Here is a 16,232-nt window from a genome sequence, read left to right as displayed (position 1 = left end):
TAGAGGAAAGCATGCGTATGTTAAGGACAGACATAGAAGATATTTCTTAAAATACACAAATTGAAATCTACAGAACAAAAATACCATGTGTGAGATTTAAAAAAGAAAAACACTGAATGAAATTAACATCAGATTAGACACTACAGAGCATATGACTAGTGAAGTGGAAGACAGCAATAGATATTCAAAATAAGACAGATGGGGAAGGAAAGACAGAAAAAATTAAATAGGGCATCAGTGTGCTGTGAGACAACTTTAAGTAGCCCCATATGTATGTATTAGAGTATCAAAAGAGAAGCAGGAATGGGGGACAAAAATATTTGAAGGAATAATGGCTGAAAATTTTCCAAATTTGGTGAAAACTATAAATGTACAGATCCAAGTAACTCAGTCAAAGCAAAGGAAAATAAACATGAAAAAAGTCATTAAAGCACATGATTAATGACAAAGAGATTTAATCCAAATGCTCAAAAACCCGTGATAAAGAGAAAATCTGAACAAAGTCAGAAGAAACAAAAAGACACCTGTCAAATACAAATTGGAATGACAGCAGAATTTATTTCAGAAACAATGCAAGCCAAAAGTTGGTAGAGGAACATTAACTTAGGAGTATTTAAAGAGAAACATCAAACTGAAATTCTATACTTAAAGAAAGTAACTCTCAAACACAAACGTGAAATAAATATCTTCAGATACAAATAAAAGCTGAGCTAGTTCACTGACCCCATTCCTGCTTACCATAACTGTTAGTCATTTAGGCAGATGGAATATTATATCAGATTAATGTCTGGATCTACAGAAAGGAATGAAGAGCACTAAAATGGCAAACATGAAGAAATAGACATTTTTCTTTTAAAAATTGTTCTAAAAGGTTTTAACATACTGTGAATTTTATAATATATGTAGAAGTAAATGTATGACAAAAATAGCAAAAAGGAGGGAAATAGAAGCATACTGCTGGAAGGTTCTTAAAATATTAATCCATGTGAAGGAATATGATATTACTTGAAAGTAAATTGTAAGCTAAAGAAGTATTCTGTAAAGTCTAAAGCAACCATAAAAATAAAGCACACACAAACCAAAAATAGATGTACATAATAAGGCAATACATGAGGTTACATGGAATCATAAAAATATCAATCCATCTAAAAGAAGAGATAAAATTCTCATTTATAATATAATTTATCCAATAAAAGCAGAAGAAACTGAGAAAATTAGAAAATCACTTTTTTTTTTTTTTACTTTTATTTTAGATTTGGGAGTCCATATGTAGGTTCATTATACAGGTAAATTATATGTCATAAGGATTTGATATACAGATAATTTCATCACCCAGGAAGTAAACAGAGTAACCAACAGGTAGTTTTTTGATCATCACCCTTCCCCCACCCTCCACCCTCAAGTAGGCCCTGGGGGGTTCCTTTCTTTGTGCTCATATGTACTCAGTGAGTAGCTCCCACTTACAAGTGAGAACATGTGGTATTTGGTTTTCTGTTCCTGTGTTTGTTTGCTTAGTATAATGGCCTCAAACTCCATCTATGTTAATGCAAAGGATATGAACTCATTTTTTATGACTCCATATTTCATAGGGCATATATACCACAATGCTTTTGCTTTCTACTACTGATGGGCATTTGCTGTTGTGAACAGTGCTGCAATGAACATATGTATGCATGTATGCATCTTTACGGTAGAAAGATTTATAGTACTTTGAGTATCTATCTAATAATGAGATTGCTGGGTCAAATGGTAATTTTAAGTTCCTTCAGGAATCACAGAAAAAAGGGAATGCTTATACACTGCTGGTGGGAATATAAATTAATTCAGCCGTCGTGGAAAGCAGAAAGTCATCATTTTAAAACACCTAATAACAGAATGGGTATTAAAAATAGTAATTATTAAAATGATAAAGACTATGGTTTTCATAATGAATGGATCAGGCTGGTATCACTTGAACCACCTGATATGGTTTGGATATTTTGTCTCCTCCAAATCTCATGCTGAAATGTAATCTCCAGTGTTGCAGGTTGGCCTAGTAGGAGGTGTTTGGGTCATGAATGGCTTAGTGCTGTCCTCATTGTAATAAGTGAGTTCTTAACTCTGCGAGTTCATGTGAGACTGGTTGATTGAAAACGCCTGGTACTTCCTCCCCTTCTCTCCGTCTTTCTCTCACCATGTTACGTGCTGGTTCCCCTTCGCCTTCCACCATGATTATAAGCTTCCTGAGGTCTCACCAGAAGCAGATGACAGCACTATGCTTCATGTACTGACTGCACAACTGTGAGCCAAATTATATTCTTTTCTTATAAATTACCTAGTCTCGGGTATTTCTTTATAACAATGCAAATGGATTAACACATCACTTTTATGCCTTCTTATCAATAAAAGACTAGTCCTACATTTCCCGCTGTGATGCAAGAAGACATGCACAATACCACCAATTAAAGATTCTTGTCCTTAAACTACACAAAGCAAAAATCTGAATATAAGCAAGTGTTTCCATCTATGTAAGTTATAGAAAACTGTGTTAAACACAGGAACAGAAAACCAAACACTGTATGTTTTCACTCATATTGGGAGTTGAACAATGAAAACATATGGACACCAGATAGCGAACAACACACAAGGCCTGTTGGAGTTGGGAAAAGGGGACCAAGAGCATTAGGACAAATACCTAATGTATGTGGGGCTTAAAACCCAGATGACGGGTTCATAGGTGCAGCAAACCAGCATGGCATATGTATACCCATGTAACAAAACTGCACATTCTGCACATGTATCCCAGAACTTAAAAGTAAAATTTAGGGGCCGGGCGCGGTGGCTCAAGCCTGTAATCCTAGCACTTTGGGAGGCCAAGGCGGGTGGATCACGAGGTCGAGAGATCGAGACCATCCTGGTCAACATGGTGAAATCCCGTCTCTACTAAAAAAAAAAGCACAAAAAAGTAGCTGGGCATGGTGGTGCGTGCCTGTAATCCCAGCTACTCAGGAGGCTGAGGCAGGAGAATTGCCTGAACCCAGGAGGCGGAGGTTGCGGTGAGCCGAGATCGCGCCATTGCACTCCAGCCTGGGTCACAAGAGCGAAACTCCGTCTCAAAAAAAAAAAAAAAGTAAAATTTAAAAAAAATTTTTTAAAGAAAACTGTGTTAAAGGATATCACATGGAGACAAAGCTAGATTTAAAATTTAAGATACTTGATAAAATAAAAGATCTAGTTTCTTCCATCAATAAATGGCATGAGAAAGTTTCAAGAGAACTATCAGCCAAATTCAACCTGTGAGCCCTTGCTTGGATCTTGATTCAAACAAAGCAACTGTAGAGAGCCATTTTCACAGTCAGGAAAAAGTGAGCAGGGACTAGATACTTTCTCCGAAATCACTCGTGCATCTCTCCTGAAATACAGAAAAAATAACTCTCAAGAAATTATTTTTGTTACATTCTTCTTTATTTGATTTGGTTTTTAAAAGTCCCACTTTAATTATACTGACACCTGTTTTATTCTTTATGAGCTTTAATCACTTGCGCTGACATTTAATGGAGAGAATGTTGTATATAAGAGAACAGTCGCCAGCTTTTAAATGCTAAAAGACACTGAAAGACCACATGCATCTGTTAGGCAAGCATTAATTCATATGAGATATTACATAAGAGAATTAAAAAACATAAACAATAATTCAATATCACCACCAATACTTCAAAGTAGCTAAGGGAGTGAAGGATATGCCAGCCCCAAATTTGCCAAATGGGTAAATCAATTATTTCAAATTAAAAACACTGGAGAAATTGGAGTTTCAGAAAGGCTTAGATGACCTGTCCCTTTCTGCATGCAGCAAGCCATAAGGATTCCTCTGGGAGGCATACCATCCCTGTACCAGAGAGAGAAAATAGCCTTTATCCCCAGAATGGAAATCAGGGGGACTGCAATGGACCAGAAGAAAGGAACTTCCTGAAGTAACCTTTATCTTGCAGTAGTTTTACACCCCTCCACCCCATATTTCTTCTAGTGACTTCCCTAGAATTTACTGCCCCTAACCAGGTCCCCTTGTCCTGTCATTTCTTTACAAATTGTTCATTCTTTGTCCAAAATATATAAAAGCATTTTGCTTTGACCATGTCTATGGACTTCACTCTCTTGTGAAGATCCCATGTACATGTAAAACTAACAAAATCTGTGTGGCTTTTCACTTGTAAATCTGCCTTATGCCCATTTGGTTCCCAGATTAAGCTGAAGAGGCTACATAAAAACGAATGGGGGATTGGAGGTGATCTCTCACTCTCCTACATAGCATTGTGTAACTCATCAAACACTCATTGAGTTCCTTGCCACTGTCATTGACGCGGAGTTTATTAACAATTTCTATTCTTCAGAAAAGCCATCTTTTTTTGATAATACACAAACTGAGTCTAAAATCTTTTCAATCTTAAAGGTTCAGTCAGCAATATTTGGAATATCTCTTAAAAGCATTGGTTATACAATGGGTCTATTATCATCTCTCCCCAATCCAGGTAGTAGGAAAATGAACTTAAAGTATCCTTGATCAGCAATTACACCCCCCTTGCCTGCAGAGGGACCAGTGGGTTACAATAAGTAAAATTCAGCAGAATTCTAATGCTGCCCCAGTGAGATGATGAGTGCAAAGCTTATCACTACCATATTCTTAATTAAGTAAGGAAATAAATATCACACTGATTTAGTTTCTGAAATAAGCTACTTAAGGAGCTGGTATGTACGTATACCAAGCATTTTGATTTGTGACTTATATATCTCCCCTCTGAAAGAAGTTTGAAAGAAAAGTGAAAACCTCCTCTTTTTTTCTTTTTTAATCTCTTTTGTTCTCTTTCCAAATAGATTAACAAGAATCCGGTCTTACGTTGGAGAAAAAGTAAAATTGAGCTCCCTACCAACCCAGGAGAATACATGAATAGGGCATAATAGCCTGTTTACATCAACAAAAGCTTTCCAGGTCTTCTGGTCTGGCTCTGCAAAGTGTTTTCTTTCCCGTTGCCAAATGTACATTGCAGTTTCCAACCTGCTCATTCTTTAAGACCTTATTTGAAGCATCTGTTTTCCAAAAGGCATTTCCAGGTCCCAGTCAAAAATAGCATCTCCTGAATTTATCATCTGATACTTCTGTTTATCACAGTGGTATATTGGTGTAAATTTATTTCCATCTCCATCAACATCTGTGTTCTTATTTCACTATTTTATTTGACTCTCAGTCCCTAAAACCACTTTCACTCTAATTGTGAGCAGCATAGTCCCTGGCACATAGTCTATACTTGTCAAACTGGATCAAAAGCCAAACAGGCTAAAATTGTGAACCTCCTCCTTATTTCTTCCTTCCAATTGTGTATGGGTTTTGTGATTGATCATTAGAGTTGCTGAATCAAGCTGAGGCTGGATATATTCCAAATGTAATGCTGTTCAGATTTCTGCCAGATTTCACATTGCAGTTATTTAGATTAAATCATCTTACATACAGAGAGAATGTTTGTGATGTAGGTTGTTCCAAAGTCTGTTGTTTTGGGAGCCCAAACCTCCAAATGAGATTTAAAAGGCCCATGTAATGGGCTTTTCCCGCTGTCTTTCTATGTGAACATAAGCAAGTTACTTAGAATCCCTGTGCAAAACCAAAACAGTCACAGAGTGTGGGGAACACCCCCGTGTGAAGCCCCTCATAAATTGGGCTACACGATACGGTGGGCTTGAGCCCCGATACAGAGTCTCCAGTTGGGGGAGTCGAGCTATGAGGAAGTAGGAACAGAAAAGAGACTTAGGTCAAAAGATAAGCATTTATAGACAATCATGCGGTCATAAGATGCATTGTGTCTTAGTTCCTTCTCAGTAAACATGTGATTACTTTTACTAATCTCCTAAGATAGTAATGACTAACTTCTTGTTAAGATATCAAGTCACCTGCTTAGTTTGATTATCTAGTTGACCTTTTCATTGTATAATGAGACCCACCGATTTGGTTCCATTGTATATCTGATCTTTCTATTGTGCCCCTTTGACGATGTTGTAACTTGTTTTTATACTTTATGACTTTCTGTTCCCCTTATCTCATGAAACTATGCATTTAGAGGATTTAAGCAGGTACCCAAAAAAAGTGTATTTAAGTCGACCCAGAGCACAATAAACCTGCTGGTGAAGCATAGTCTTTTCAGTCCTCCAGACCCCGTCTTTCTATCTTTCTTTCCTTCCCCGCACCCTCTATCCAGGTTGGAACCCTCTTGCTGGACAAGAGTTCCTGGCAGACGTGCCCCCAAAAATAGAGTACTCGTAGCCCAGCAACTTCTCAAAATTCTTATTTGATAATGTTATCAAGTGCTTTCTGCTTGTTATATGAAGAGAGACTTTGTAAAAACAAGCCATTACTGGTATCGTTAAGGCAGTACCTACTGGAGCAGGGTCATATTGCTCAACATTTGCCACCAGTTCTGTAATTCTCTGAAGAGCTAAACTATCCATGATTGGAAATAATTTTAATAATGTGTGCACAGGGGCAACCTCAGTTAACTAATACAGAACTGGAGACTTCAAGCAACCAGCATTTCTCCAGAAAGAAGAAAACCTACCTCCTTCACACGCAACATAGCGATTAAAACAGTTAATACTTATTTAGAGCTTACTATGTGCCAATAACTCTTCTAAATGTATTACATGCAATTCCTCAATTATCACAGCAACCCTGCGAAAGACAATATTATCATTCCCATTTGATAAATGGAAAAAAAAAGGCATTTGGAGAGCTTAATTGGCAAAGGCAACTCAGAGAATGCAGTCACGAATATAAAGGCAGGCCATCGGATTCAGGGCAGAATTTTGACCACTATCTCTATTCAGTCAAAGGACAAAAGCACGAGGACTTTGGAAGGAAGACAATATTTTCCTCTTCACTTTGTCACATCAGCCAAATTTTACATCTAATTCACAGATTTAAGGTTGGATGAAATTTAAGTTTACAGAGGTGAGGAAAGTAGAGGCCACAGCTGTGGTCCTTGAAGGGTTTGAGTTCCAAGAAGACTTGCTGTAGGCATATGAATCCTGGAAAGGTAAACATATCTAGTTGTAATCTGTAAGACAATGACCACATGCTCCTAGAGTTTAGCTAACACTACTGTGTAACACTAAGCATAATCCTGGGTTTGGCCACTATGTCAATCTCTGACTCATCAAAAGTTTCCCTCAGTCTATCATTAATGAGGAAAAGGAGTCATAGCAAAATGCATTCATAGATTCACAGGTTATACCACACTGATCTCATTTCTTTTTTGAAAGAATTCCTAAACTGATAGATAAAGAGAATGCCATAAAGTTAGAATATCTGAAATTCAGCAAAGGTTTTGGACAAGATACTCAAATGTAGGCTGATAATACGATAGGTAGATGGATTTCGACATTGTTGTGGGACTACAGAGGGCTCATTAATAAAAACACAAGTTCAGTTTAATGGAATACACCTTGTCTCATGTTGCTGAGCTTTTCCTTGTCATCTTCAATGTTTCCATCAATAATCTGAATGAGGTCATTGATATGGTTTGGCTCTGTCCCCACCCAAATCTCATCTTGAATTGTAGCTCCCATAATTCCCATGTGTTGTGGGAGGTACTTGGTGGGAGGTATTTGACTCATGGATTAGGTCTTATGAGATCTGATGGTTCTTTCTGTAAGGGGGAATTTCCCTGCACAAATTCCCTCGTCTGCTGCCGCGGGAGGAAGACATGCCTCTCTCTTTCTGCTGTGGCTGTCAGGCCTCCCCAGCCCCGTGGAACTGTAAGTCCATTAAACCTCCTCTTTTTCTTTATAAATTACCCAGCCTCAGGTATGTCTTTATCAGCAGTATGAAAATGGACTTATACAGACATAAAAAGTGAATGTATCTAATTTGCAGATTTCAAGAATCTGGAAAATACCTGAAAGCTGAATCAGAGAATCAGAAACCAAACAGTTTAGCAGGCTGAAATGAGGAATTCAAATCAACAAAATATAACATAAACAAGGCTTGACTCATTCTGTGTGGCACTGGAGAGGAAGCCAGAATTGGCCAATAGAATTTACTTGAAGGCAATTTTTATTTTAATATGGAAAGTACCTCTCTAATAATACTGTTTTCAGATATTTTAAAATAAATATCTTAAGAAGAAAAGTAAATAAAATACCCCAGGATTTTTTATATTAGACAATTGATTGCCTAAACGGTTTTCTCTATTTAATAGAATGTGAATAGTAATTCATTTTATAAGAATACATTATGTATTTTTGCATATTCAAGTATGCTATTGGAAAAACAGAGGATATTAGCTTCTCTGTAGTTCAGTGAATTTCTCTGAAGAATCAATTCAAATAAAAGAACCAGCTTATGTCATTTTCAGAACTCATGAAGCAAAACCAGGAATATAAGCTACAGCAATTTTGCCACACAATAGCAGCGTTGCCTGTGTATGGCTATTTAACTGTGGTCCTTAACACAGAGATGCAGCACCCAATGAAAAAGAGAATGTGCAGAGGAACCCAAGGGTCAAAAGGACCTTGATTTTCTCTTGTTTCGGCATCATTTAATATACTATGCCTTCTATCACATATAAGACCCGTAAGTTGTTTAGCTGTTTATAGTTATATCACCAGAAAAAAGACAAAGGATAAAAGAGTTAAGTGATAAAATTCAGCTTTTCTGAGTTCACTTGTTCACTACCAACAGATTTTCTTTCCTGTGTATTTTTAACTTAGGCCATTTAACTTCTCAAGAGATTTTGTTGTCCTGATGTGTTTTAATTTAAAAGCTGTTAGTTTTTTATTTCTTTGTTAGTCAAATTCCACTAACAGTTTTATCACATATATTTCAAATCATCTATATATAGACATTAGAATTTACAAAACATTGTTATATATAAAATTACTTGAGAGTAGATTCTTGCTAATATATTGGAACAGATTTTTAAAGAGGCATTTTAAACATCTAGGTATATTGAAGCCATAGTTAATGATTACCATAAATTTTCAAAGATTTAAAAATTCTAAAACTATAGTGTTCTCCAATGAGCAGAATTTAAAAAGTGATTTCAGAGAGTACACTGTAACTGAATTTCAGTAAAATAATTGGCATAGTGCCTTCTAACATCTAATATGGGAACATTTCAATTCAAAACGGTGCAATCAGTTTATACATGACAATGATACATGGCACAGACACACAAAGAGAAAATTGAAACTACTTATCTGGATTAGAAAAAAACATATAAGCAATGCTGGTGGAATCGAAATGTCAGAGGGAACAGACTGAAATCCAAGGTGTGTTAAGTCAGGATGCTGAAGCAGTCAACGGTATTGAGGGCCTGGCTCTTGCAGAGTGAAGGAAACTAAAAGTGCTCCATATGAAATGGGAATAGGATCTAGTGAAGGACAGGAAGAATGATGGGAGTTGGAGTCACTGCTTAAACATGGGGACTCAGCTCCACACATCTTCAACTCAACGGTGTGCTTATTCTGCATCCTTACCCACAGGTGTTACGAAAGCTGACCAGAAGATAACCAAGAGCCTTATATTCATGGAGGAGACAGTACTACGTGGTCATGTAATTTGTTCTGTGATCATCTCAGGCAGAAGCCTTAAAGCTCAATTACAAGACTTGGTATTTGTTTGGGGGACCAAAAGTCTAGATGAAGACAATTTTAAAATTGATATATGGAAAAGCGGGAACAAAGGAGAGAGAGGAGAGGGAGGTTAAGAGTGAAGCTGGATAAGGAAAGAAAGTTGAAATAGGGCAAAGAAGAGAATAACATGGAAAATAAAAAAGCAATGGAAAAAATATTTTAAAATGTATATATATTCACTATCAGAATGAGCTGGACAACAAAAACATTAAACTATATTAAGAATTTTGTTGAAGGAAACCAGTAAAAAGAACAAGCTTTCAAAATGGAAATTACTTCAGATGATATTAATTTTACAGAACACATATGAAACATTTCAATAATTATTTCTAGGATATTCAAAGAAATATATAAAAACGTATCTTCCAATAGTATAAGAGGTTATGAAACAGATCAGAAATCTCAATCAAGTAGGAATTATGAATCCTCAAGCATAAATCTTAGAAAAGAATACATAGTTTTTAAAATAAAAAGAGTAAAACCTAAATTAGACATACTCAAAGAAAAAGTTTATTGAAAAATAGCATCAAAAATTTACCAACAGAGAAACAAAAATATATAAATATAAAAACTAAGTTCAGTATATTATTTTTAATGTAAATTTCCAGGAACAAGGAATGGAGAAGAACGTGTTTAAGAATAATTGCTGAGACTATTCCAGAAATAACAATATAATTCCTGACCTTCAGAGTACACGCTAAGTACAAAGCTAAATACAAATCTAAACATAAACATACATCTGTATGTATCTTTCTATATTGCAAGAAAATCAAGTTGCAGGATATCAAAAATCAAGAATTAACCATGAAGACCATCAGAGAGAAAAATTATATTCCCTACACAGATAGGAACTAGAGAAAAAGCAGACTTTGTATTAGCTATAATAGATATGGGATTAGCTATGTTGACTGTCATTTCCTCTCATCACTCTGAAGATATTATTCTATAGAAATAAGATAAAATATAAATATTCTATCTGAAGATTCAGTAATATCTTCAGAGCGATGAGGGGAAATGACAGCCGACATAGCAAATTAGTCAAGAATGAGAATCGAATGCTAATATTCAAACACACAGAAACACTAAAAGCACTAACCCATTCACAGATCTGTAGTAAAAAAATCTGTTGAGGTATTGACCAGAGGAAAGATGAGAAGAAATGATAAGCACTAAAAGTGATTTAAAATATTGATATGTATCTCAAAGCAAACACCGAAGTAATTGTTACTGTTAGAACTGTAACATTAAAACTCAGATTTTTTGAGATAGGGTCTTACTCTGTTGCCCAGGCTGTAGTCCAGTGGTGTGAACATGGCTTACTGTAGTCTCAGCCTCCTGAAATCAACTGATCCTTCTGCCTCAGCCTCCCAAGTAGCTGGGGCTACACATGCACACCACCATCCCTGGCTAATATTTATATTTTTTTGTAGAGATGAGGTCTCACTGTGTTGCTCTGGCTGATCTCAAAATCTTGGGCTCAAGTGATCCTCCCGCCTTGACCTACAAAAGTGCTGGGACTACAGGCATGAGCCACCACACCTGGCCAGGATTAAAACTCTTAACAAGATTAGGAAGGTTGTTTAATAAGTAGACAAATTCAATAAACACTGATTCACTAGGAATACTTTAAAAATTTCAATTTTTAATAGTTTTCTTAATATTGAAATATATTATTCCTAACTCCCATTTCAATGCCTATATTATGATGTTAATATAGTGCATGAATATGTTTTTAATGGTGTATTTAGGATAATCCCATGATTATTCAGAAGAGGAAATGATCCACAATATTTTTAATGTATTCTTTGTAAGATTTGTTTTGTGTCCACCTAATACTGACTTGTAAAAAGGATTTGGAAAATTTACTTGCCTGTCTATGCTATGAAATATTTGAATATAATAAGAATTAAAGATTAACTTAAGGATTTGTTTACTTCCTCTATTAAAGTATTTTTATGAAAGCCGTTGTGTAGTCCTCTGACAGACTGATTTTGTTTACAGTAATTGGTTCAGGTATTTTTCCTCTGTATGGGTGGTTATTTTGTAAACAGACTATCCCTCTCTTCTGGTGCCTGTTTTGGTAGGTATATTTTCTTCATATAGTGTCCTGGACAGTGAAGAAATACATGTGGAGCCTGGGACACTGAGAACATCACACAGCCACAGCACAGTGTGTTTACATCCTCATATTTTTGCTAACATGTAGCTGCTGAACTCAATCCTCACCTAAAATCATAGGTGAGAAATTTGTGTTCATCAAATGTACAGATGATTAACAAATGAAATATTCACAAATTACACCATAGATAAGTGAAATATGTAGAGATAAAATATAGCTAAGATTTTTATTTTGGCTATATGGAGAATTTTTACTTCCAGATAGGATTCCTGTATAAATGTGTGCCTGTTTAATATAACTGAAGGAGAAACACATTCACCAAATTCACTAGTACATTTTTGGTTTTGCCTTCATTAGCTATAACCTAATCTGGCCTTTAATGATAGTTATCTTAAGTATGTTGTCGTCTCCTTAGGGAACACGCTTCCCTCAGGTGTGTGTGTATGATGAAAACAATAACAGCTGTTCTATGTGATCTGAGTAGCTTTCCTACTCAGTTGTCTGATCTTTGATGTTTCACACATTTTTGTCCTACAGTCATGTCATCAATGTCACTTTATTGTATCAGGGTTCTATAGTTAATTATACATTTCTTTATTTAATGTTTTTATTCAGTAAGTAATTGTTGAGTTTCTAGGCACTATTCTAGACATCAAAGACACAGAACAAGAAGCTGACTGGAGAAAATAATTCAATTTTGCTCTAACACTTGTGCAAAATTTGCTTAAGAATCATCAGATCTCTGTCACATTATTTCTCAGGGATTTTACTTTAACCAGTACTTCTTTCAGAAAGCCAGGATCTTATGTAACTACTTAAATGTGGGTTTAGGTGCCTGTATTGTCTTTCAGCTATTGCTTTAATCATGGTGCTATGAGGTGAGCACAAGAAATTACAATATAATTAGGGAACTGATTCAATTGTTAAGGGTGTCGTATGTGCAATAGAATCACCTTGAGTTTTGGGTGATGCTAGACAATGTCCACAGCTATGGTCCTGTGAAAAGACATTTGCTCCCCTCAATGAATAGGATGATGCAAAAAATAGAACAAATTAGGATTTTAGCTGCATTGGGAATTCTGGCTTCCAAATGCAATTACCATTATGGTGATCGCTATCTTGTTTTTCCCAGTGTTAAAGTTCTTATTACATAATTCTGAGTTAAGAATGACTGCTCCATGGTTTAATTCTTTCCAGTGGTTCTGGAAAATATAAGCCAACATTGACCATACTATTCAAGACTAATTAAATGCATTTCTTGAAAGCGTATGTTATTCATGCTCTAACTTTATTGTAAAATTGCTTAATATTGTAGTTATTTTCAATTTCCAGCTATAGAAAAAAGTAACTTAAAAATCAAACTAATTAATGTTATTCATCTTTTTCAGCATCCTGCCTGCATACTATATGGAAACTCACTGTGTAGGGTATATGCTCTCCTAAGATAAGTGATCTGTGGGGTACTGGTTTCCAATGCTCAAAGCACATATGAGAAACCCTGAGAGGTCAACTGCAAATTCTCTAAATATAGGAGAAACTAGTTGTTTGGAATTCTAGAGTTGACACTTCTATATAGGATTTTCATTTTTCTTTATATAGAAACAGGGTAATAATATCTATTTCAAAAGTTCTTGTGAAGATTAGATGAGATAAGACATGTGAAAAATGCTTTGAAATTGTAAATCGTTGTTTATAATTACAAGACACACTGGCATTTGTTTACCTGACTGAATAATAGACAAAATATTGCATTAGGGCAAAGTCTATGTCTCTTTTACCTTAATCATTCCCATTAAGATAGATCATAGCAACTGGTATATATACCTACATACATACATATTAAATAGTGAATGCTTATTTCAAATTATCATGTAAAATAGAAGAAGTTATCTTGAGACATGAAAAACTATATTTACTCCATATTTCACATTTAATCCCTGGAAGAGAAAAAAATCTTGGAGAAGGAAAAGACATGCAAATTTATTTTACAAACATTCTATTCCAAAGACTTTTCTAGGTCCCTGCAGAATTACCTCAGATAATCATTTGAATATCCTCACCAAGTAAGAATTATTACAACCACTTTTGTAGACAAACAAGGCTCTATGAGCTAATTTTCTTCAGCTGGTACATGGTTAAAATCAAGATCACAGTCTCAACAAAGCCCTTCTTCTTTGGATTCCACTGCCTTTTCCTATGTTGTATGGCCTTGAGTCTATTAGTTATTCATTATGAAAGAAACGGAACCCAATTTTTACTTGGTCAAAATTAAATATCTGACCCCTCAACCATCTGTCATTGTGTCTGCAATCATCTCTGTTAGTTGGACATCTTTCAAGCACTATGTCCCAAATTGTGTTTCATGAAAAAGTGGTCTCATGGAATGTTGCACAAATAGCATCACATATTAAATCCCTCCACAGAGATTCACAGAGTACTGTAACAAAATAAGGGCTCTTCAAAGTCCTAAGCCAAATAAATCTGTTCAAAATACCCAAGAGGTCCTTTGACCATGAAAGCCTTCCCCTCACCAGAGTATGGATTAACATTCAGGGAAACAGGACAATACATTGGGAAATATTGCCTTAGGCCCATCTAGGAGCAGGTGTTCTTTAATAAGATAAAACATGACCATTACACAAGACATAAAACTTGCTTACACTGTGATAGAGTTTGTTTTATTGTTCAAGCCTAATTGCATCCTCTTTAGTAGGTAGTTAGCCAGAGTGAAATTACGAAACACATAGTGTTTCTCAACACAGCAGGTGCCTGGGAGAAAGGTTCTGGGCCACTTAGAGCTGTGGTTCACTGAAGGAGGAGTTGCTAAAGATAAAGGGTGAACAGGTTGTCCCTGAGGACAAATGTACCTTCCTGATTTTGTTCATTACTCCCAGGTAATATTTTTTAGAAATAAGTACCTAAAATAAGTTAACTAAAATAAATAACAAAATAACTTTTAGAAATAAGTAACTCTGATTCTACTAGTATTTAAACTTGGGGTTATTCTTTAGGCATAATAGAATAAATGGCTTGTGGTATTGTGAGATGCTCATGAACTAATCCCTCATGGAGAAATTGTGCATATAGGCAAAAGCCCTCACTGAAACGGAGTAGGACGCTGGGGCCAGATCGTAAACTTTCTTATATCTGGACTAACTTCTCCCAAGAAAGGGTAATGGGGAGTGTGTTTTATTGTCTTGTGAAATGCCTCATAAGGGAAGGAAATTTATGAGCCAGGGAAGAACCAGAAAAAGGTGACACTGAAGAACATATCACAAAACTACATTCATTGATTTTGAAATTAGAAATAGTAGAGAGGGAAAACTCTTCTCTCATTGCAATGGTCCATCATGGCACCTGGATTAGGAACTTCTGCCCCAGGCAATCCGCCCTGATAGGAAGGAACTACAATTAGACAATCCTGCCTGAGCCTGAGAAGATAGATAGCACTGTATTAGAAAGTTTAATTCTCACCATTATATTCCAAATATTCTAAGTTATAATAGAAAACTGTTAGTTCCCATATGTGTAAAAGTTCAAAACTAGCACTGCAAGGTGTTTAGCCCATACTTGAAATATAGATGTTATAAAGCATTATTATTTCTTAGAGGAAGTTTGGAGTTCTGAATAATTTGACAGCATAAATACACGTCCACGCCTTTGGAGAGATGTGAAGAATTGCTAAGATTACGCTCCAAAACCTATCAGTAAAAAGTATTTGAGGAATAATTTTATTTCAGTAAGACAGAGTTCCTCTTAGCTATTTTTATTTACAAAACATCCTAAGGAATAGCTATTTCAATATTACTATGTATGGAAATCATTTATTAATAACAACTTGATCTCTTAGTTCTTTACATACTAAAGAATCTAGATTTTATCCTATTTTTATTTTTACAGATTCATGGAGTACATGTCAGTTTTGTTACACTGATACACTGTATAGTGGTGAAATGTGGACTTTTAGTTTACCCATCACCCAAACAGTGAACACTGTACCTAACAGGTAATGTTTCAACTCTCTTCCACCCACCCTGCTTTTGGAGTCTATTATTCCCCTCCTTAGGCCCACAAGTGCCCATTGTCTAGCTCCTGATTATGTGAGAACATATGGTACTGGATTTTCTGTTTTTGAGTATTTCACTTAGTCTAATAGCTTCCAGCTCCAACCAGTGTGATAGTGGTTTCACAGAATGAGTTAGGAAGGAATATCTCTTTGTCCATTTTTTGGAATAATTTCAGTAAGATTAGTACCAGCTCTTCTTTGTGTATCTGGTAAACTTTGGCTATGAATCTGTCTGGTCCTGGGCTTTTATTTTTCAAGAGATTTTTTTAATTGCTGATTTAATTTCATTGCTCATTATTGGTCTGTTCAGGAAAATCTAGATTTTATATTTCAAACATCTCACAATTTCTTCTACTAACAGCATTTTAGCAACTCAGTGATACCCTATTCTAT

At 35.7% G+C, this 16,232-nt stretch overlaps 1 long non-coding RNA gene across 1 annotated transcript in view; it reads right to left on the bottom strand.

The window, feature by feature from the left end:
- Positions 1–3,268: 3,268 nt before the first annotated feature.
- LOC141581630 (uncharacterized) overlaps positions 3,269–16,232 on the bottom strand; it is a 358,748-nt gene continuing 345,784 nt past the window's right edge. Inside the window, exon 5 of the long non-coding RNA XR_012514383.1 lies at positions 3,269–3,391. This is a non-coding gene — a long non-coding RNA (uncharacterized LOC141581630). The remainder of the gene's footprint in view (positions 3,392–16,232) is intronic.

This window comes from Saimiri boliviensis, chromosome 16 (assembly GCF_048565385.1).
Source record: "Saimiri boliviensis isolate mSaiBol1 chromosome 16, mSaiBol1.pri, whole genome shotgun sequence".
NCBI classification, from domain to species: domain Eukaryota; kingdom Metazoa; phylum Chordata; class Mammalia; order Primates; family Cebidae; genus Saimiri; species Saimiri boliviensis.
The sequence above is the reverse complement of the archived record's forward strand: the minus strand, read 5'-3'. Positions and strand labels throughout refer to the sequence as shown.